We start from the raw sequence: 18,494 nt of genomic DNA on the forward strand, positions 1-18,494 counted from the left end.
CTCCACTAAAGCCTAGACCTTTTTCTGTGGTCATTAATAATTGCATTTTATGTCTAAAGGAAGATGCTACTTTTTTGTTGTTGTATTGATTTAAGTAGCACAATTACTTATTGCCAGTATGTATTTAGAAATCAAGAAAGGTAAATTTTGTGATACATTCTGGGATTATCTCCCAGATAGATCTTCTGCACCTTTTTGAATTTCTAGCAATAGACTTGATAATCAGAATTATAGATCTAGAAACAATTTAGAGAAAATATATTTAAAATCTCTGATTTTAGAGGTGAGCAAACTGAGAAACAAAGATGCTATCTAGCTGAACAACGTTCAGAAAGTTCCTTCTAGCTAAGCCGATACTGGAACTCAATGTCCCACGATATCCGATGGCTACGAGGCTGTGGAAAGCTCAGTGAGTCTTTGCCAGTTGCCCTTGTGTTAAATGCTTCCTCTTGCACTGAGGCCAAAATCTGCAATGTGGTCCCCACAAGGCCCTGCTTCCTCAGGCCTCCACCTCTGCTCACCCTCCTTTGAACCCTTGCTACACTTCATTTTGCATTCCTGTCACTGGGCTTTCCACTGTCTTTGGAGAAATCCTAATCATTTCTCTCCCAGACCAGCAAACATGCTCTGCTTAGAACCCACCCACAATGCCTGTTCTGAGCTACTCAATGTCTAGTCATCAGTTAGATTTTAGCCTAATAATCAATTTTTCAGTAAAATATTCCATTCACTTTATTCTTTCCAACCACTTTCATAATGTGGTATATCTAGAAAATGATAAGAACAAACAAACAAAACACTGAAATAAAATGAGTCACGCTGAGAGCAAAGGGATCAAATTCTGGGCACAACTGTAACTAAATTGTACCCACACTGCAGAGGTGGGAAATACTACTAATCATTCACCCCTTTCTAATAGGTGAAAACCAAATTGTCCTGTCTTACACCTTGTACCTCTTGGCGTGTCACAGAGTCAGGGTTTTCCCTTTAGGCTGTTAGTCTCATGGAGGCGGGACCATTGTTCTGTTACCTGGTTTAGCTCTGGAAACCACACATTCTTAGTATTTGTTGCCTAGATTAATGATAGTCCCATATACACAGGGTCCCACAATGACTACATGGAGGAGGTGGAATATAAACTTGAATGTCTCAATTTAGAAACAATATTCTTAAAACTATCCCGTGTTTCTTCTCCAAAAACATTTATCAACATTATTAGGAAAACAATAAAACACAGTTTCAGTACAAATTTTTTTAAGATGGCTAACCAGAAAATTTCCTCTGTGACTATGGACAGCCTTTCGTAGACACCTGTGCAAGTTACTTTCACTTTCTCCTGTGTATAGGCAATATGCTATGTCCGCACCTATAAAAATGTGTCTTGCGTGGAAGTGGGGTACCAACCGAGAACCCTCAGAAGAGGGGGTGGGAGGGAGGGAGAGACAAACCACAGAACTTATATGCATGTATGCATAACTGATGGACATGGACAACGAAGATGGGATGGGGTAGAAGGGGATGGGGAGGAGGGTGTCAATGGGGAAAAAAGGAGAAACATCTGTAACAAAAATAAATTAATTTAAAAAAAAAGAAATGTGTCTTGAATAACTCACCAGGCATGCACTCAGTCCATCAGTAATTGGACTTTATTAATAGCAGCAATCACTAAGCAAGTGTAACTTACACCCTCTTCCCCAACTCTAGAGAATGGATTTATTGGAACTTACTCCCAGAGCTATTTCTTAGCCTTGCTATGAGTATGAAAATTTTACCCTTTTTGAGCCCTCCCCCTCTCTGTTTTTCCATACAATTTCTCTGTTGAGGACAGGTCTTCTCTGGGTCCTAAACCACTCTGTTCCCAACCATTCTCTCTGTACTCACTTGCTCTCTCAGTCCCACTATGCGTGCAGAAAGAAATCTCTATGTCAAGGTATAGATGACCGATTCACATAAAACATACAGTATTTTTAAAGGACACGTGGAAAAGGTGATGCTTAATACAAAGATGTAAAATGGACCTAAATTTATTATGGACCTGTGCTCAGTGTGAAGACCAGTTTGCCGTTTCATTTTGAGACTCAGGGTTGCCTCCCTAATGCCTCTCAAATCAAACTGCACCAGTGGCTGGCCGCCAGGGCCCACGGCAGCGCCGTCCACGTCCTGGAGCTGGTAGAACATCTCACGGCGCGTTCCCTGGGCTCTTGGACAGAGCTCGCAGTCATTGTTTTCCTTCTTTGTCTACTGCCTACTTCCAAATTCCCTTTTACAGGTTAATTAAGCTTTTCTTGGACTCTGAGGAGTTAAAGAGCTTTTCTAAAGAATGACAGAAGCGAGAAGAAAAAAATTCCTTTTGAAGAAAAGTTTTTCTGCCTTTTCCTATTGCACAGGAATCCCAGCTGTATCCATCCTGTGTGTCTATATATACGCATAGGAAAAGGGCAGAGACGGATGTTGGCGTGGGCAGAGAATGCTCCCTGGAGCAAGAAGTAACTTTAATAAGGCCATTCTGTTTGGGGATGAGCATATGTGTGTAAGAGAAAAAATATAGAGAAACAGAAAGACGGGATACACACACACACACACACACACAAAGATTAAGACAAAGAGAGAAAAAAAGGGGAGGAAAAGGAGAGGAAGGGAAGGGAGAATAGGGGAGGAGAGAGAGAGAAAGAGAGAGGTTGGCACCAGCTCCCCTAAGATGCCCCTAATGGTAAATTTATAATAAGAAGATGAGTCTGCTGAATGATTTACTGCTGATCCCATAGAAAGAGCAGGGGGAGGTGAAGGAACAAAGGTTTATAGTCCCTTTGGAGATTTGTTTCATCTGTACATCAGCCCACAATTAATGGCCATTTAGCTGTTGTTCTCCTGCTGGACACTGGTGGATTGATTCAGTAAATAAAAGTGACAGAGCGATGTCCCACGGAGGCAGGCAGCAGAGTCTCTGCACCTGTTATTTGTGAATCTCCACTTGCCAGGTCGTTGACCTTTAGAAGCTGGCGAAAATTAACAAGTGAAAGCACAAAGCTGCCTGCTTTTCAAAAATGCAGCCCGGAGGACCCAGGCAGCAGTTCGGCTGCCTTTCCTAGGAACTGGCTGGTAGCCTCTGAAGAGTTATCACCCCTCAGTTTTCAGACTAGCAGCATCGTGGGAGGTGAGACCGCTTGCTAGCCAAGCACCTCTCGGCCGGTCTTGCCACGCGGTCTGAGAAGGCCCAGAGACGTGGAAATACTGAGATCCACTGGAAGTGGAAAGCCACAGTGCATCCTGCCAACTGGGGGTTTGGCCTGCCCTGCTCTTCCTGAGACAGTTGGGGGGAGGCCGTTGGGGTGGATGGTGAGTGGCCCAGCCAAACTGGGCCGGCGCGGCTGAGCAGCTGTGCTTGGCATGGCTATCTGGTGAGCAAACAGCTGCACTGGGTAACTGATCATTTGCAAATAGTTAATGACAGATTTGTCCTTTGTGTTCACTGCCCTAAGTGGGGAGGGGAGAAATGGCTTCTGCTACTGTGACTGCAGTTGTTATTGTGGTTGTATTGAAAGTGATAGGAAGGTCAAAGGATATTTGCAGGGTCTGTGCGTCATTTGGACAAGCTGCCTGCAGACCATAGACTGTGGGCAGACCATGGTGGTCAAGGAACCTGAGACCTGTAAGCCCTAAATCTGGATGTGGCTACTTGATGCACTTTTACTTTCTTTTTTATTTCTCTCTACCCCAATTTTTTTTTTTCCTGGTAACTCGGCTTTTTGTTATCTATTTCTCAGTAAATTGCAGTCATTTAGCAAGCATAATTAGGCTTTGTTTGCCATGCCGAGGAGGACAAGGCTGGATTTGGTTAAGTGAGTCACTGAGCATTAAACAGTGCACTCGATCCATCTATGGGTGTTATTTGAGGGATTATAAAAGACACCTGCCCTAATGTGCCCCTAAAGAGAATTGTTCCATTGGCAATGCATTCATCGGAGTTAAGGCATTTCAGGTTTAAAGAGTCCTCCTTGCCCTGGCCGGTTTGGTTCAGCGGATAGAGCGTCGGCCTGAGGTCCGGAGAGACCCGGGTTCGGTTCCCGCTAGGGGCGCGTACTTCGGTTGCAGTTTTTTCCCCGGCCCATCAATGTTTCTCTCTCTCTCCCTTCCTCTCTCTCCCTCCCACTCTATCTGTACAAAAGATGGAAAAATATCCTCGGGTGAGGATAAAAAAATAGCCCTGGCCAGTTTGTCTCAGCGGTTAGAGCGTCGGCCTGAGGTCTGGAGGATAAAAAAATAAAATAAAGAGTCCTCCTTTATACCTCATTCCAATGGGACATAACTCACTTTCCTTTAACATGAGAAGCTTGGTCCTACCTCAGCAGCTTGGATCTTGCATCTTCCTCCCCCCCACCTCCCAGAGTTCTCTCCCCAAGACCTCCCCTTGGAGGATTCCTCAACACCACAGTCTCATCTCAAACGTCGTCCTAGAGAAAAGGCTTTCCCTGACCACCCTGGGTAAAAGTAGACTTCTCCCTGCAATCATTCTTACAATGGCCTGATTCTCTGAGTAGCCCTGGCACTGAGAAAAACACCCTATACAAAGTAGGGTTCAATACGCCCTATTTGAATAAAGAAACTAATACAATTAGGAAAATTATTTGCTAGTGTTTAAGAAAGCTGGCACTAAAGCATGGAGAGAAAGAATTAATTCTTCTGACAGAAAGCAGTCCGGAAAGGGGGAAGGGAGATCTAGGGAATGGAATTGTCAGGAGCTGGGTGTCGGGGGCCTGGCCACGCACTAACTACTGTGAGAAGAAGACAACCTAGAAGCCCAGGAGCCTGAAGGAGAAATACGTGATGTGTAAAAAGGCATAAAAAGTGAGAAGTCAGAAGAAATAGCATGAGAAGGAGAACAAAGCACTAACTTTCTTGTAAGGGTTTTAAAGTTTCCTTTAAAGTTTTTAAAATTTAAAGATTTCTCAAAGAAGAACTGCAGTCTTTTGTGTTTGTGTTTTTTCAGCAAAAGTAATTTAATGTATATTAAACATTAAGTGTTGAATGGTTAGTCAGTCCTCACCAAGCCAGGATTTAAAAATCTCTAGGTTCTGAAAATTGGGAAAATGTCCAAGTTGTTTTCCAGACTTCTTCAATCCCCAAATTCCTATGTTCTTTGATGTCATTACCAACCAACAATCTGAATGGGAACAGGCTCAGAAAACTCGTCCCAAGCCAAGAAGGATGGACCGTTTCATGGTCTACAACTGCATCACCTACCCCAAAGTGCCCTTAAAGGTAGTTGTGAGATCTTGGTTTCCTAGTTCACTGATGCCAGATGGGCTACAGAACCCCAGAGAACGTAAGAGGTATTTTTGTGGGCCTCATAACCTAATACTTGGTGATTATCAAGGCTAACTCAAGACAATAGATAGGTAGAAAAGTAAATTTTTTACAACCCAAATCGGGTAAGGGATGAACTTATAAGGAAACTGAATAGGCCATTACTTGTGCTACATTCTGTATAGTAAATTATTCAACTGTACCATCATCACAGACACATGGACAGGCTACATACTCACACCCACACATACCCATAACCCAACACCTTTATTATCATACCATGGTTCCCTTGGGAATCCTGGAAATCTGGAGTTTTTTTATTTGGCTCTAGAGATGTTTAAAAGCTTTATCAACCACAGATCACCAGGGAGCTATTTTGAATGTAGCTGAGGTGTAGACACAGTGAGCTAGCGCAGGGGGGTGAGACCCAGTCATTCTTCAGTAGAAAATGGATTCCAGAAACATGTCAGGAAATAAGCAGCCCCTAAGTTTCTGTTTTAATAAATCTGGGGTGAGAACTGAAGATGGGCATTTCTAACAAATGTCCCGATGATATTGATGCTGTTGTTTTCTGGGTCTAGCCTTTAAGAATCCCTGGCACTGGTCCATCTTCCCAATTTGACAAATGAAGTCACAAAAGCCTAGATAAATTTAAAGTTTATTAGAAGACTTAAATATTTGCAGAATAAAAGTATTTTTTTTTTACTGCAAATATTAATCAACTACTCGCTGGTGCCAAAGGGATGATCCTCCCGCCTCCCCCGCTAACTGAATGTAGCACAATGACCAGCCAAAGGTTGAGAGGATGTTGTGCTTTTGCCAAGTGTTCTGTATGGACACTTTCAGAGGGCTTTTGCATGTTTTTTCAGGTTAAGGAGGAAAGATCTGGCACCCAGTGCCTGACCCCAGCAGCCTGGCCTCCTGCCACTGACCCTTCTGCCCTTAGATGTGGCTGGGCTCTGCCTGCTCCATCTCTAGTATGTTCTCCTTTCTTTTTTTTCTTTTTTGAGTTTTTTTTTTTTTTTTTAATCCTCATCCGAGGACATTTTTCCATTTTTTGCGGGAGGGAGAGAGAGGAAGAGAGAGAGAGAGAGAAACATCGACGTGAAGGGACACATCGAGTGGCTGCCACCCGCACGACCAACCAAGGCCGGGGACAAACTGCAACCGAGGTACGTGCCCTTAGCGGGAACCGAACCCGGGTCTCTCGGGACCGCAGGCAGACGCTCTAACCGCTGAGCCAAACCGGCCAGGGCTCTTTATTGAGTTTTGAAGGGAGAGTTAGGAACATCAATGAGAGAGAACATCAACCGGCTGCCTCCTGCACGCCCCCCAATGGGGATTGGGCCCACAACCTGGGCATGTGCCCTTACCAGGAATCGAACCGGCAACTTCTTGGTACATGAATCAATGCTCAATCCACTGAGCCACACAGGCCGGATATCCTTTCTTGGATGCCTTCTCTTCAGGCAGGGAATTTGGCTGGCAAAAGAGGCTTTGTTCAACTTTCTGTTTGAAAATATTGTCCTTCCTTTTCATTTCAGAAAACTTGGTCAGAAAGCTCTGTTAAGAGCTGAGAATGTGACTCGGACCGCAGATGTGTGAGCATTTCCCTCCCTGGAGTAAACGGGGAAACGACTTGCCAAGTAGCTGGACAGCTAAGGGCACTTAAATTGGCCCCTGGTGAAGGGAACATTAAGGCGAGGTTTTGGTCAGGAGAGCTTATGCCCAACGAGGGAAATTGCTTCTAAGCAGGCTTCATGTGAGGTTTCCTATTAGGATGATTCCAGAAAACAGGTCAATTATTTCTCATTCGGATGCTGAAACCAGTGGAAAGGCGAGATCAAAGGGTTACAGCGAGAGGTTAATGACTGAAATAAGTTTAACAAATACAGGGGAAAAAATTGTTCTCTGTACACAGCATGGAGTCAACCCCTGCGAGTCACTTTAAGAATAGGTCACCGAGTCAAACACTGCAGAGCTGTGCTTGGCGATTTTACATGAATAATGGCGTTTATATAATATGATGGGTTTGAGCTGGAAGCTAAGGGCTACAGAGAGCAGCAGTAAGTACTGACCCCACCACCCGTGAAAGAGTCTTATTGCTTTTTGACCAGAGTGGGAAGCTCAGTGTCCATGCAGGCTGGTCTCCGGATCTGCATTAATCTGCTCTCATTATCCAGGCTTCCTTTCTGATTAGCCAGGGGTCAAAGAATCTGGACTTGTACATGCTGACTCTCTGGCCTACTGACATGGATGGCAGGGGCAGAGCAGCCTTCAGACCGAAGTTAGAGAAAGTTCCACTCAGTGTCCTCGTGGGCTTTAAGTCCAGTGACAAATTGCAGGGTCAAGATCTGCTGATTGGAATGAGGTGAGATGCTTTACACAAGTCTTCCAGAGCAAAGGAGTTTGCATTGGAGTGGAGTGTGGGTGTGGTTTGGGGATTGGAGGGTGAAGAGACAGTCTGGTGAAGGGTACTTTCCCAGTGAAAGAATCACTTTACAAGTTCAGAGGGATGGCAAAGGTGATGCAGCTTTTGTTTTCGAAAGCACCTGAGGCCTGGGCTTCCAGAGGAGTGTTGTTCTTAGAAAATACAAACCTGAGAGGATACAGACTCCTGAATATCCTACATTGTTCCAACCATAGCTGGAAGGCCCGTCTGGATGTTGCCTTTCAAATATTCCTTACTATGAAATTGTTTCGCCTTTCAAATATTCCTTATTATGAAATTGTTTCAACATTTTTAAAAAGTAAAATAAAATGAAAACGTTTGTATTTATCCTGTCTCTGTCTCTTAAGGTTGGGATGAACTTGGACAAGTCACTTATCTTCTGTATGCCTCATTTCCTGATCTGTAAAATTTGAATAAAATACTACCTACCGTCAGGCCGGTGTGGCTCAGTGGTTGAGCATCGACCCATGCACCAAGAGGTCACCAGTTTGATTCCCAGTCAGGACACATGCTCAGGTTGTGGGCCTGATCCCCAGTGGGGGGCATGCAGGAGGCATCAATGTTTCTATCTCTCTCTCCCTCTCACTTTCCTTCTCTGTAAAATCAATAAAGAAAAAAAAAAAAAAATAGTACCTACCTCCTAGAATCATTGGGAGAATTAAACGAACTGACATACAGGCACACCTCATTTTATTGCGCTTTGCTTTATTGCACTTCACAGATGTTGCACGTTCTACAAGCTGAAGGCAAAGCCCACCACCAGCTAAAAGATTTCAAATGACCTGATCCTTAGAACATCATCCCAATACACCAGGGTCGTAGGTTCGATTCCCAGTCAGGGCACATATAAGAATCAACCAATGAATGAATAAGTAAGTGGAACACAAATTGATATCTCTGTCTCTCTCTCTTTCTCTAGGATCAATAAATAAAAATTTTTAAAAAAAGATTTTGAATCGCTCTGAGACTCACTTTGTTTTGAAACTTACTTTATTGTGGTGGAGAGGAACCAAACCTGCACTATCTCTAAGGTATGTCTGTACAGTAAAGGTTTTAAATAGTGTCTGTGATAGAGTCAAAATACTAAGTAAAACTCTTTATAAATTAGCCAGTATTGAGACTTAGAAAATACAGACAAGTAACTTGAGCAGTCCATTTGTGGGTGCAAAGCAGGTAACATGTCATGAGACAAACTTGGCACTTACGTGGCGAGGATCTCACCTGCCACCTTCCCGCCCTACCCAGAGGCCTTTCTGTCAGACGTTCCTTACAACAGTGTGAACATTTCTCCGGCTGGAGGGAGAAGTACCCGCCAGCTTTGAAAATGCACTGCTACCCCCTTCAAATGCCTTCCGGAAACAGCTTATCGGAGTGTCCAAAATTCAGGATGTTTTCCCACTCCCTGTAAATCAATAATAAACTTAAACTTCAGGAGAAAACAAAACTTTGGGGTTTTCTGGTTTGGGGGTTTTTGGTTATTTTGGCTTTTCTTTAGAAGTCACTGCTAGTTAAGCTGACCCGATATTTTAAAGCTTATTTACCATGTAAAGTGGACCCCAAATCAGTGTCCATTTTGTGTAGAAAAGTCAAAGGAATGTCTTCCATCTTTAAAAAGGTATTGCTGGGCCCTGGACGGTTTGCTCAGTGGTTAGAGCGTCGGCCTGTGGACCAAAGAGTCGCGGGTTTGATTCCGGTCGAGGGCACGTGCCTCGGTTACAGTTCATCCCCGGCCCTGGTCCAGGTCGTGCGGGAGGCAACCAGTGGATGTGTCCCTCTCATGTCAATGTTTCTCTCTTTCTCCCTCCCTCCCACTCTATCTGAAGACAAATAGAATAATATCTTCGGGTGAGGATTACAAAATAAAATAATAATAAAAAAGTAAAAAGGTATTGCTGGGACAGAGGGCTAAATCACAAATTTTCGGCTATCCAGGCTACTAAACAACCTTAGCAAATAAGAGCAATTTAAAACCAATTTAAAATCTCATAAGCAGTCAGTTATTTTATATACATATACATACACAGTTAAAGGAGAGAAGTAAAAATAAACAACTTAAATGAAATTTGGCTAGCACTGAAGTACACACGAACCTAATCTCCTGCGGTAATAATTTCAAATCCTACCTAATAGAATAGCATGAGTAACAGCATTTTATTCCAATTAACTCAGCTTGGCACTCAATAAACTTGGGTTTTTCTATAAAATTTTAAATACTTCCCCCTGACCACCTGCACGCATTTTCCTGATTTGCATTTATTTGGTTTTAATGTTTTTCGTTTGTTTGTTTCATTTCATTTTGTATTTTTACTTTCTAATAGAGAGAGATGAAAAGTATGAAGTGGAAAATTGCTCCAAACATGCCCAAGTCTCATTCCCTCGGCATAGCTCTGGGTCAGCTCAGTGGGAGGAACAGCTGCTGAGGCCACAGAAATTGATTTGTGTTTTCCCTAAACCTTCCTCTTTTCTTTTTTGAAGACTAATATATGAAAATGTGGCAAACAAACCTCTTACAATTTTTTTTTTTTTTTAATAAAATGATTTGGGAACAAAACTTTTGGGATACAGATTGCTAAATTTTATGATTTGTAGTATCCGTCATGAGAAATAAAGTCAGTATCCTGGAACCAAGCACGGAAACAAGCTATATAAATCAACATAGAAAGAAATCTCATTAATGACTTTTCCCAATTTAAAGAAATGTCAAAGGCAAACATATAAATGGAATGCAATCATATGACTAGTAATAAATAACTATCAAGGGTACTGAACTTTCCATCAAAATTTCGGTTTAGTATTCTGGCATATTGTACTATTTAAATAATTCTAAAACTTTTAAAACATATGCAAACAGGGATAAATTAAAACTATTTGGGGGGATCAGGTGTTTAAAAGATGAAAGAATCGCACATACCCTCTGAATAACATACACCCTCGATTGATTCATTGAATTAGTGCCTCACTGATTTAACTGAATTAGTACCTAAACTACATTAAAGGTTTGAAGGACAATGATTAAAAAATAAAAAAGACTCAGGATGCTATTGAAATGTCTTCCAAAATCTTACTAGATTAACAAAACAATGTTTACAGAGAGTTATCAGAGACCAAAGATACCACCAAAAGGTAGCATTTACATATCTAAGGTTTAAATTTGCCCCTCTAAACTTCTAGTCTACTCTGTGTCTGTGAGTAAGTTTCTTACTTAGCAGAGCAACATGGAGAAATTAGTTGGGGCCTGGGGGGAGGGGGAGACGAAGAACAAAGAACGCAATACTCACTGTTGCCTCCATGTTTTTCTTTTCCCTTTTTTGTAAATAAAACAATGAAATCCATTGTGAGAGAAGTGAACGTAAAGAGGCCTGAATCTGAGTCTTGACTCTGTATTACTTGGTTACACAATTCTGAATGAATGAGGTAAGCTTCTCTGAGTCTTATTTTAATTCTGTTCAGTATGTGTGTTTGGAACCTAACATAATTTCCCTTTAACATTTTAATTATGAAATATTTCAAGAATATAGAAAAGTGCACCAAATGATATTACAGTCATATATCTACTCCACATATTTAACAAATGCTAATTTTTGCTACATAATCTGTACATCGTAAATTGGTCAGTTGTAACTTCACAACTCAGATATTTTTAGTAAGTCTTCAGAGTTCTGTAACCATCCCCATAACTCAAGTGTAGACTGTCTTCATCACCCCCAAAGGATCCCTTGCATTGCCTTTCGCAGCCAATCCCCATTTCCAGATTTGCTATTTCTGGACATCCACCTATGGAGCCACACAGTAAGCAGCTTTTTGTACAGTATTTGGCTTTTTGTCTTAGTACACAAATCAGCAAACTGGCCACAGACAAATCTCTTCTAACTCCTACTTTTGTGTATAAAGCTGTATTGGCTCATTTATTTACATAACATCTATGGCTACTTTCTGCCTACAAGGTCAGAGCTGAGTAATTGCAACAGAAATTTTATAGACTGCTAAATCTAAACAATTTATGGTCCATCCCTTCAGAGAGAAAGTTTTGCTTATTCCAGACTTGGCCTGTCTTTAGGTTTATCACAATGGAGGATGTTTCAGTACTTCTTATTCTTGTTGTTGGATAGTATTCAAGCATACCACATTTTCTTTATCCATGCACCATTTCATGGTATTATTTCCACTTCTTGGCTGTTATGAATAATGCTGCTATAAGTATTTGAATATGTGCCTTTTTGTAGATATATGTTTTTATTTCCTTGAATACATACCTACCAGTAAAATTGGTGGTCATATGATAAATTTATATTTAACTTTTTAAGAGAGTTGTATTCCTTTATTCCAAAGTGGCTTTACCAGGAACATCTGAGGATTACAATTTCTCCACTTTCTCATCAATATTTGTTGCCAGTCTTCTTTATTTTACCTATTCTAGGGGGCACAAAATGGTACCATAATTGTAATTTTAATTTGCATTTCCTAATAACAAATTATAGGGAACATTTTTTTCCTTTTGTCCCTCTTTGCAAAGTGTTTATTCATTTTCTTATTCAAATTCAAATTCTGGACACAGTCTTTTATTGTATTTGTGACTTGTAAATATTTTCTCTGAGTCAAACATAAGTTTCTAATTTCTAAATAATGTCTTTTGAAATGCAATTTTTAATTCTGGATGAGTTTCAGAAACATGGCTATTATTTCACTTTTAAATGTTTGGCACAATTCATTAGCAAAGCCATCAGCACTTGGGTTTTTGTTTGTAAAAATATTTTAAATTACTATTTAATTTCATTAATTGTTTAAGTCAGTTCAGATTTTCTAATTCTTCTTGTCAATTTTTAATTTGTTTCTTCCCAGAATTTGTTCATCTGAGTTGTCTACTTTGTTAACATAAACTTGGTCATTGTATTCCTTTACAGTGCTTTTAGTTTCTATAGGGTATGTAACGATGTCCTATTTTTCTTTCCTAATTTGGGCAATTTAATTTTTTTCCCTATTTATTCTAGTTAAATGTGTCAAAATTTTTTAATATTTTCAAAAACTATATATATATTTACTTCCCTATAGTCTTGTCAATAAAATACTTCTCAATCTTTTAGATTTGGGCCATTTTGCTAATATGAATTATTATCAACATGACTTAATAAATTTTAGTCTTATTATACATGAAGTTGAGTGTTTATTTCACACATGTAATAAGTTTTATTTCTTGTTTAGTGAACTATTGATATATTTTTTCAAAATTAAATTGTTGCCCATATTTTTATTTGATGTTTAGAAGCTTTGATATATCAAGGTATAAGCTCATTGCGATATAAGTTGCAAATATCTTCTACTTGTTTGTCTTTTTCTTTTGGACTTGTATGTCATGTTTTTGCCGTACAAAGTTTTCCATTAAAAACTGAAGTGAAGTATATATTTTTATCACCTTTTTTTCTGTTTGAGTCATAACGTTTTCCTTTGTACCAGATAACGATAGATTTCTTTCATCTTTTTTTCTAAATCTCCTATATTTTTAATTTTACATTTAGACTTCTGATTTATTTGAAATATATATTAGTGTATGGTATCATATTTGAATATGATTTTATTTTATTTTAGAGGATTATTCAATTGTGCAAATTTAAACTGTTGATTTGGGATGGCAACTTTATTATATACCAAATTATTAAAGGCACTTAATATACAAAAAAAAACTTTCATGCCCTGGCCAGTTTGGCTCAGCGGTTAGAGCGTCGGCCTGCAGTCCGGAGAGACCCGGGTTCAGTTCCCGCTAAGGGCATGTACTTCGGTTGCATTTTGTCCCCGGCCCTGGTTGGTCGTGCGGGTGGCAGCCACTCGATGTGTCCCTTCACGTCGATGTTTCTCTCTCTCTCTCCCTTCCTCTCTCTCCCTCCCACTCTATCTGTACAAAAAATGGAAAAATATCCTCGGGTGAGGATAAAAAAAAAAAACTTTCATTTCATTTTTATCAAATATAATTTAGTTTGTTTTAACAATGTTTTAAAGTTTTCTTTATATGAGTTTGCACCTTTCTTATTAACTTTTTCCTACAAATTTTACTAAAATGTTTTAAAGCTGAAATCTATAACTATGTTGAGCTTTGTCAAGTACTTTGTAATAATGTATCATGATCATTATATTATTTTTCTCCATAAACCTATTATATCAACTTATATCACTGGTTTCTTAATATTGAAAAAGTATTACATTTCTGGACCAATCTCAGTTTGTCAACATATATATTCATGGGTGTTGCATTCTCTTTGCTTATATTTTCCTTAACATTTTTGAAATTTGTTAAAAGTTTTGTTTTGTGTTTGTTATCAATCATGTTTTTGTATCCATAGCATATTTGCTTTATATAATAATTTAGAAGTTTTCATTACTCTTCTCCTTTCTGGATTATCTGATATTTATAGAATTGACAGAATTGCCCTGAGAAACACTTTCTGGAACTTCTTTGGGAGCAATCTCTTTGATAGTATAATTCCTCAAATTGTTTTCTGGTTATTTGTAGGTTTGGATAATCTATACTGCCAATTTTCCTTAATTATATTTTTTTATAAAGTATCCACATCATCTAGATTTTCAAATGTACCAGTTGTGCAAAAAAGTGACTGATGCCCTGGCTGGCTTGGCTCAGTGGTTGGAGTGTTGGCCAGCAGACCAGAGAGTCCTGGGTTCGGTTCCCGCTAGGCGCATGTACCAAAAAAAAAAAAAAAAGACTGATAATTTTTTATAAAGAGTTCCACTTTTGCAATTTATTTGAAATTTCTCTATTTTATTTAATTGCTACATCTCCTCTTTTCTATTATTTAAACGTGAGTTTTATATTTGACTGATTTTTAAATGTCATCTTTTTATGTACTTTGTATTTTCCTACTCATAACTTTCTGCTTTTGTTTTAATTACTGCGTTCCTTCTTCTTCCTTTTGTTTTACAATTTTGTTCTTTCTCAAATTTTTGAATTGGATATTTAATTCATTCACTGATACAGATATTTAATGTTATAAATGTTTTTCTAAGCACTGCTCTAGCAATATCTCATAGATCTTAACATGTTTTATTAACAATTTTTTCTAGAAATTATGAAACTTTGTTTCTCTTTGTCTTTTATTATTCCAGAGGATTTAGTAGACTTTTTACAATTCTAGTAGAAGGACATCTAAATTTTTCTATTAATTACTATTTTTTTCTGTTGTAATTTTTGTTTCCATTTTTAATTTATTAAGATATGTTTCTTTGTGGTCTAATAAGTGGAGATATTATTTGTAAACATTTTTGCATATACCTAAAAGGAGGTGTACTCACTATTTTTGGATTTCTAGGTTTGATATATATTTAAAAGATATCGTAGGAATTACATTAGGTGAAAAATGATTTCACATGAGAATATGTATTGATATAATCCAAATCACTAACAGATTAAAGAAGAATGATTTTAAAATGGCTTCAAGAAATACAGAAAACCATTTGATAAAATCCAAACATTTTCATTTAACACAACACATCCCTCAATATAGCAAGAAACCAGTTCTTCACATGTAAAAGGATATTTACTGTTTTCAACTGTTTCAGATACAACTTGTTTAATCACTCCCGAATTTGTCGTGATGACTGCGTTTTAGCTTTCAATAGTGTATGTTTGATCCAATAATATCTTCCTTAGTATCTATATTTTACTTCACTGTCACTTGTCTATATTGATTACTTAGGTATAGAACACAAAGTGAGTTCACTCAAAATTTTGAAGATTAAATGGAATGCAAGGTCTTTTATCATTTAATTGCTGTCTCTTTGTAAATCGTCTCTTTCTATGATGTGTAATATATTTTCGGGGTTTTTATTTTGCTTTTGGCTTTGTAATTTTCATGCTGTAATGCCAATATGAAGCATGAGGCAAAAACACTTGGTATCTACCAAAATTTATTATTTCCTGCTTTTATAGCAATAATACTATAGCCAGACACCTGAATAGTCCACATTTCCCAGCTTCCCTTGCAGTTGAATGTGGCCAAGGGACAAATTTCTCTACAATGAAACAGCTTTAAGAAAGCATGTATGTCTTCTTCATGACCTTTCCCATTTCATTGGCTAGTTATGGATGGCAACAAGTCTTCCCTAAGGTAGAGCTACAAAATGGTAGGAACGGGGGTCTATAAATTGTTACGTGGAAGAGGGCCACTCATGAACCAAGAACACCTGCCCTGAACGGTTTTGTGACAGAGAAATAAGCTTCAAAAGACTTTAAACCATAATACTTTAGCATCTGCTTATAGAGCAATTTAATTTTTCCTAACTAATAAAATGTATTTATAAATAGGTTATTTTTATGTATCCTACTCAGAAATTGATGAAATCCTCATTTTGAAAATTCATATTGTTCTTCAATTTATTAAAGTTGTAAACCACTATATTTTCAAACACCTCTCCCTCATTCTCTCCTGGTCTTCTCTTCTGTGAATTTTTTAGAATGTTTTCAACTTCCTCTTTTCCTTCTCTAGGCATTTTAACTATTTGCCTTTGTTTGAGACTCCTCAAAGCAGGGCCTGAGACAAACAGTAACTTGCCACTGGTTTCTCACAGAATGATCCTAGGGAACAAGAGCAGGGATGAGGAGATGTGACAAGAACGTATTATGGACTGAACTGTGCTCCCCAGCCCCAAATTCATATGTTGACGTCCAAACCCCAATACTTCAAAACGTAACTAACTGTATGTGGAGACATGGCCGGTGACGAGTTAATGAAGGTAAAATGAGGCAGTATGGGGAGGGCTAATCCAATATGACTGGTATTCTTGTAAAAAGAAAAGACTGGGACAGAGACATTATTATTGTTATTATTATTATTTTTATTAATACTGCCATAACAGAATACCACACACGGTGCGGCTTAAACAACAGCCGTTGATTTTCTTGTAGTTTTGGTGGCTAAAAGTCCAAGATCAAGGTGTTGGTCTATTTGGCTTTCCTGGAGACCCCTGTCCTGGTCTTGGGATGGCCTCCTTGCTCTGTCCTCACAGAATCTTTCCTAGGTGTGTACAGATCCCCGGTGTGTTTTGTGTCCCAATTTCCTCTGCTTCTATGGCCAAGGAGAGAGGCTTTAGAAAAAACTAAATCGGTTAAGACGGAGCATAGGTAAACGCGGTACTCGCATCCTCCCACAACCACATCAAAATTACAAGTAAACGATAGCACAACCATCATTCAGAACTGCCTGAAATTGAGCTGAATGAAAGTCCTACAACTACGGAATTAAAGAAGCCACATCGAGGCTGGTCGGAGGGGCAGAGGCGCAGACGGGCTGGTCCCACACCCATGTGTGCCGGACAAAAATCAGGGGGACACCTCGTCTGGGAAGGTCCTCCCCGAGGAGTAAGGGGACCCAGTTCCTCACCAGGCACCCAGCTCAGGGTTCCAGTGCCAGGAAAAGAAGTGCCCATAACTCCTGGCTGTAAAACCAGCGAGAATTGAGGCTGAGGGAGGCTGAGGCTTCTAGAGCCCCAGGCAGCTCCTCTTAAAGGGCCCATGCATGGACTTATTTGGACCCGCTCCTTCTGGGCTCCAGCATTGGGGAGGCAGCTTGAAAGGCACCAGAGACATGGGGAAGAACTGAATTGTTTGGCATAGGGGTGAGAGCTGAAAGGGCAACTTTCTCCTGGACAGACTTGCTGTGAGAGGCCATTGTTCCTTCGGTAAGCCCTTCCCTGGGGTGGTAGATGCCACCATATCTGGGACTCCAGCAACCTGGCTCACACTGTTTGCCCTGCCCTGGTGATTGCTTGAGGCCTTGTACCACCAAACTTTCGGGCCTACCCAAGCTGTTTCCAATGGCTTTACCATAGGATTGGCCTGTCTTGGATCTTTAGATTTTGACTTGGCTTCAGATTTTCCTAAAATCTCTCAAACAAGCAGCATCTGATTTCAGCAAGCCCCATACCTCTCGTTCAGTGGCCCAAGGCCTGGCACTAGAAGCAGCTAGCTTTGGTTCACAACTTGACTTTTCCTGGGCACCTCCAAGCCCAGCACAAGAAGCAGCCATCTGCAGATCACTTTGTAGCTTATGCTGGGTGGCCTGGGGTAGAACACGGGCAGTGGCTGACCTTGCCCCAGAGCCAGGACACCCAGTGGACAGCTTCTGACCACATCAAAACACCACTACTTAACCATGTCCACAAGTGACACTCTCCATGAGTAGACTAAGTGGATACCAAAACCCTGCTGAAATAAGTCTTCTTTATGTGTTGGCCCCCTGCACAACTGATCCTCCAAGGTAGTCAGAGGCCAGACATTAGTGGGCAAAGTCAGTCCTTGCTACTGATCTGCCTGAGTAAATCCCTCCCATTGATGTGCCAAGAGCAATCAAGACTCAATTACAGCCCTGGCCGGTTTGGCTCAGCGGTTAGAGCGTCCGCCTGCGGTCCGGAGAGACCCGGGTTTTGTTCCCGCTAAGGGCACGTACCTCAGTTGCAGTTTGTCCCCGGCCCTGGATGGTCGTGCGGGTGGCAGCCACTCGATGTGTCCCTTTCACATCGATGTTTCCCTCTTTCTCTCTTCCTCTCTCTCCCTCCCACTCTGTCTGTACAAAAAAATGGAAAAATGTCCTCGGATGAGGATTAAAAAAAAAAAAAGACTCAATTACAACAGAAGTGTGTACAGTCCACACTAGGGGTACACCTCAAGGGCCCAGCTAGGGTGATCATGGAGGCTGTGCCACTGGACAATACAGGACACCTACTATAATAAGCCATT

This window comes from Molossus molossus, unplaced genomic scaffold, assembly GCF_014108415.1.
Source record: "Molossus molossus isolate mMolMol1 unplaced genomic scaffold, mMolMol1.p scaffold_m16_p_6, whole genome shotgun sequence".
In the NCBI taxonomy this organism is placed as follows: Eukaryota; Metazoa; Chordata; class Mammalia; order Chiroptera; family Molossidae; genus Molossus; species Molossus molossus.